The 6112-nt window shown below is 37.4% G+C and overlaps 1 pseudogene; it reads right to left on the bottom strand.

Annotated features, from left to right (window-relative positions):
• Nucleotides 1-965: 965 nt before the first annotated feature.
• LOC133765722 (myeloid leukemia factor 1-like) lies at nucleotides 966-1724 on the bottom strand (annotated as a pseudogene).
• Between the last annotated feature and the right edge of the window lie 4388 nt (nucleotides 1725-6112).

Genomic DNA, 6112 nt, shown 5'->3' with positions numbered 1-6112 from the left:
ATATTTTTGAAAGGGTGTGTATTTAATGTATAGGTTAAGACACTGTCTGGGTACCTGCATCCTATATCAGAGTGCCTGGCTTTGAGTTCTGGCTTTGCTTGATCGAGCTTCCTGTTAATGCACACCTTGGTAGACAGCAAGTGATGGCTCAGTTCCATGCATCACTGCCTTAGGATCCTGACTGATTTCCCAGCTGCTGCCTTCAGCTTGGCCAAGCCCTAGCTGTTGTGGGCATTTGGAGAGTGAATCAGCAGATAGAAAGTCAAATCAGTTTCTCTCTCTCTCTCTCTCTCTCTCTCTCTCTCTCTCTCTCTCTCTCTTTCTCTGTCATTCTCCCTTGAAAGTAAACATAGTTAAAATTTTAAAAATATATTTGCATCAATAAACCTAATTTTTTATTATGATTTTAAGTTTTTCAAAATCAACTTTTATTCCTAGAATAGGAACAACATAAAGCTAGAATTTCCAAAAACATTCATGTACCAGAAGAATGTTGTAAAGCATAGAACTGATCTAAAAACAGGAGATTGATCTTACCTATATTACCCAGCACCATTACTTTCTCAGTTAAAACAATGAAAACTAGGCCAGTGCCGTGGCTTAACAGGCTAATCCTCTGCCTTGCGGCGCTGGCACACCAGGTTCTAGTCCCGGTCAGGGCGCTGGATTCTATCCCGGTTGCCCCTCTTCCAGGCCAGCTCTCTGCTGTGGCCCGGAAAGGCAGTGGAGGATGGCCCAAGTGCTTGGGCCCTGCACCCCATGGGAGACCAGGAGAAGCACCTGGCTCCTGCCTTTGGATCAGCGAGATGCGCCGGTCACAGCGGCCATTGGAGGGTGAACCAACGACAAAAAGGAAGACCTTTCTCTCTGTCTCTCTCTCTCACTATCCACTCTGCCTGTCAAAAAAAAAAAAAAAATGAAAACTAAACAAATCAAATGCATGGTAATTTATTTTTTGTGTGTTTTCACAGGTGAGCTTTTGATGTTTAGTTTGTCCGTAAGAATGTTTGATCTTCTACTTTCAATGGCTGAACTTTGATTAGATCTCTAACTTTTTTTAAGTTTTCAGGATCCTGGATTCTTCTCATGACCAACACTTCACATTTTAGCATTTTCAACATCGTGCCATCTTCCCCCAGTTTGTATTTCAAAACCTCAGTTTCCCACTCATCATCAAGAGCATGAACAACACTTTCATTCTATTGATGAATTATTGATTGACTTCTTCATCTCCAGTCTTGTTGTTCTTTGACTTTTCAATTGCATGTGCTCTGAACAACATGCCATTTTTCTAGTCCACTGTCAGAATCTCTCATTACTCTCCTGGATTTCTTTATTCCTCCTGGAGCCCTGCAGGTTTGGGATGGGGACTGGAAAACTTTTAGTGGTTCATCTCCTACTTTGGAATAAGTCATCACCAAAGAAGAACAGAATCAATGTCCACTTGGATCCATTGAAAGATTACCAAAATTTCTTTGTAATTCCTGCATACTGTTTCTCAACCCTGAAAAGGGTTGACATCTGTACGAGTCAAGGAGTCTTCTCCATCATCATGCCCCTGTATGCAGACAAGCTCATCCTCTACCATCAGAGATACTGAGCAAGTCTCTGTGAAGAGGTTCATAAAATCTTCTCGTCATCTGACACGTACTTTCTCAGTGTGCAAGGAAAGAGTTGGAGAAGAAAGGATCATCCTCGAAGCCACTGCTCTGTGTCCTAAACATTCTGGCTTTGTCTTGGCTGTGGTGGGATGGGACTGGAAAACGGTGTAACTCCATCCAATCTTTTAATTCCATTTTCTGAAAACTTTTTAAAGTATCCTACATCAGTGGTTAGTAAGTTTGGAAGCCAACATTATCCTCAAGTCATTTCTCTCGGGAGGCTGAACTCCAACATGTGTAGCCTACTGCCATCACCTCTTCTTTAAATTATAGCAATGCCTGAGGTTTGATGTTTACAAAGAAAAGAAGAATGCTGCTCTTATTTGCTGACAAAAAGCAACATCACCAGATAGGATAATCATCTAGATTGTCAGTTGGCAAGTTGTCAGTGAACTAGATTTTCAGGCAAAGATATTTCTGAGAGCATTGAAGGAGCCATTGCCCTAAATTCTTTTAGGTAAGTGATATTACTAATTTTTTAGTATCCTGTAGTTAAAACATCAATTATTTCTTCTTAGCAAAGGTCCACTAACTTAATAGATAAGTGCTTTAATGAGAATATCATTCTATCAGGATTAATTTTGGCTTTGACATAACATTTTCAGCTGTGAGTATTCAAAGACATTGGGGGACTATAGTGTGCTTATTAAGTTGTGCTTAAATCGTAGTTTGGATTAGAAAAGAGGGAATATTTAGGGTAGTCATTATGAGTTGCATAAAGACAAACGTGATAACTTAAGAAGTATATTTCATAAGATCAGAAATTCATAATTAAGATAACCTATTATATGGGGCCAGCCCTGTGTTGTAGTGTGTAAAGCTGCCACCTGTGGTGCCAGCATCCCAGATGGGTGCCAGTTTGAGACCTGGCTGCTCCACTTCCAATCCTACTCTCTGCTATGGCTTGGGAAAGCAGCAGAAGATGGCCTAACTCTTTGGGCCCCTATACCCAAGTGAGAGACCCGGAAAAAGATCCTGGCTCCTGGCTTCAGATCAGTGCAGCTCTGGCTGTTGAGGCCAGCTGGGGAGTGAACCGGTAGATGGAAGACCTGTCTCTCTCTGCCTCTCCTTCTCTTCCTGTGTAACTGTGACTTTCAAATAAATAAATAAATCTTTTACAAAAAGATAACCTACTATCTAGAAATAGCTTGTACATCTTTTTATTGGCTGTTAGAAATAAACAACATGAAATTCAAAAGAAATTGGGAATTGGAATCCATTTTTCTATCCCCAGCACTTATGCTGCACCTACTTTAATACAACTACCTCTATAAACAAAATCCATTTCTCTGTATAACCTTTTAAAGATATCCTGTTGATTCATACAGGTAGGCATTTTTAATGATTATGTTTTTAATTCATTTTATTGATGAGTAGTTAGTTGCTTTGAATACAACATCTAAACATCTTCTATTTGTATGGACCATCCCATTATTTGAGTCTTTTTAAGTTATAAACTACTGCTTTGTATTTTAAAATGTACTGTGTCTAGTGTTTTCTCCCCTGCAAGCTGACAGCTGAACCACTAGCCTGTGAACCAGACTTGGTCTTTCTAAGTCTTACTAAGACTTTAAATCTTGTGGGAAGATGAAAAAGGCTCCGAACTCATTCACAGTATGAGTCAGCATGGACATCATGTAGCAGTATAAAGTGATGTCATCAGCTCTTAGTGTTGAGTAATGCTCCAGGCCAATGATGTCGTATGGTAGTGATGATGGCTGAGCCAACAAGAGTTTCTGATCAGACTATCAATAGTTTCACAGTTAGGTTTTTCTTGATTCCTACCCATTTTCAGCCCTCTTTCTTTATCATTTCCTACATATTTGTGAATCTCAAAAAAATTCAGAAATATAATGAATTAATTTTCTGCTTATATTTGCCAAAGTTGATCTCAATGTGTTATAACCAGTGTATCTGGCCAATTAAAAAACAAGTTTCAAAGAGAAATGTAGGCAATATATCCTCAAGGGAATATAAAAAATCTGGAAGTGTTTATGTCCTAGTTGGAAAACAATGAAGTTGAAAACCTATGATAATATCCTGTGATGCTAAATTTTTCCAAGTTATGTACACATTAGAGAAGGGCATGATTTATTCATTGCCTGTGGGTAAATTTATTCATTGCCATCCACCAATCCTCATTCATGGCATGGTTTTAGATATTTTGTTGGCACTAAAATATATTAAAACTAACATTTCCTGAAAAATTAAATGATTCTGTTTGGTTAAATGAATTATAAAGCTAAAAGTTATTTTATGGAAGATTCCAAGCTCACATCATTAAAACATGTTTTAGAATCGCAGGGGTGGAGAACATCCAGCCCATGACCTCTTTAAGTCACATGAAATCATTTGTTCTGGCCCTGCCAATGCAACCACAGGTGGGACTTGAAATTCAATAATTCCACAGTAGATTAATTTTAAGTTAATATTTTTGTATGGCCCACAAAATATATTATAAGTATCCAAATGATTCATGACAGAAAAAAAAATCCCCATCCAGGGAGCATGAATGTAAACCAAGAATTTTTATTTCTTCAGGATGAATAAATATATCAATGCCTTTAGGTTCTTAACAAACAAGCTTAGATTTGAATCCTGCACAAAACCAATTACAACAGTAGTCCTATGGAGACAAACAGTACCAACAGCAGAATCAAGTTGAAGTTGTAGCCACTGACATCTGCTGCAGGGGTGCCAACTGTCGTATCTTAACTACCCCAGAAAGGAATTCAGATTCTACTCTAATTCAGTTTTAATAAGACAATGATAGAATTAGATTAATATTTTGAAATTCCCTTGTAGCCATTATGTAGAGATTAGAGTGTTAGGGTTAAAAAAATGAAGGCAGTTACAATTCAAGTGGATGAAGACATTTACAGTAATGACTACAGTTATCTTGAGAGGATTTAATCAGAGTGGAACTTTATAAATGATATTCATTTTATTTTAATAATCTGTTGTTGATAACAATAGCATCATATACAGCATAAGTACAAATACTGTTCATTTGGTGGTATAAATTAAAGTTATTGTTAGAATCAGGTATAGTATGAATTAATTCACTTGCATGTGAGAAATTACATCTAAAATATGTGCCAGTACCTCTGCCAAAACTGGGACAGCCAAGATAGGCAAAATAAACATTTATTTCTTATAACCTAAATATCAGAACAATTGCATGAATTACTAGCACAACCTCATCCACAGTGTCAGCGTAATGTCTTTCACTACAGGCCTTTTGATTATGTCATCATATCCTTACAAAACTGAAATTTTTGCAGCTGAGAAGGAAAAATCATTAAAAAATCAGAAATTGAACTGCATCCAATTTTTTCATTGATTCTTTCCTCAACCATATACTTTCACTCTTTGAAAGTCTTGATTTGGTTTTGTCATTAATTATTTTCATCCAGTCTGACAAACTGATCTGTAATAGGTGAGTTTGATCTATTTATATTTCTCAGAAGAATGAAAATATTGAATGTATATCTCTCAATTTTTTCCCCACTGGATTTTTGTTGCTATTTTGAAAAATGATTGGGTTTTACCTCTTTGCTATTTTAGAACTTGCTCTTCTCTATTTTTAAGTTGTTCTTAAAGGTTATCATGCATACAACTTTATAAAATCCACATGCATTTTGATTTTTTGCATAAAAAATATTCCTGATCTTAGAGATTTAAAACAATATTGACTGTACTTTCTCTTTAGCACACTGGTTTGCAATCTGAGCTGTTGTCCTCCTGAGTCTTACATAAAATTTTGGTCTCTGGCCAATTGGGTGCAGACTGCTTCATGTAATGCCTCAGCTGAGGTATCTTGTTAGCATGCCGAATGTTCTCCTCCCATAGGCTAGTCCAAGCTTCTTCATACGATGGCAGACAGTTCCTACAAGGTGCACAAGGCAAACTCTAATGCATAATGTTTTTTTCAAAGTTAGTTTCATCATTGGGCAAACCAAGTCAAATGATTGCTGCTAGAGTCAGTGTGGAAGAGGACTACTCATAATTGTGAATGCCAGGAAACATCATTCACTGGGGAAAGGTGTGAGGCTTTACTTGTAGCTATCATTACATCCACCTTGTAAAGACTATTGAGAACGCCTTACCTCCATTCCTTCTTCTACTACATTGCTAGCTTCTGAGGTTGTAAAGAGTTAATCTTATATATCAATTTGACAATACCCAGAGATCTGATTTAATGTTACTTCTGACTATGTCTAGGACTGTGTTTCCAGGAAAGATCAGCATTTGAATCAGTATCCTAAGCTCACCAATGTTGAGTGAGAACCATCCAATCATTAAGGGCCTTAATAGAACAAAAATATTGAGGAAGGTTGGACTCACTTTTCTACTGCTTGATTGAGAAATCTACATTCCCAGTTCTGAAGGCTTCAGATTTGAACTACAATCTATATCCTAACCCCTGAGTTCCTTGTGCTTCCAGCTAC

Source organism: Lepus europaeus, chromosome 8 (genome assembly GCF_033115175.1).
Source record: "Lepus europaeus isolate LE1 chromosome 8, mLepTim1.pri, whole genome shotgun sequence".
In the NCBI taxonomy this organism is placed as follows: Eukaryota; Metazoa; Chordata; class Mammalia; order Lagomorpha; family Leporidae; genus Lepus; species Lepus europaeus.
Note: the sequence above shows the minus strand (reverse complement) of the source record. Positions and strands in the feature narration are given on the sequence as shown.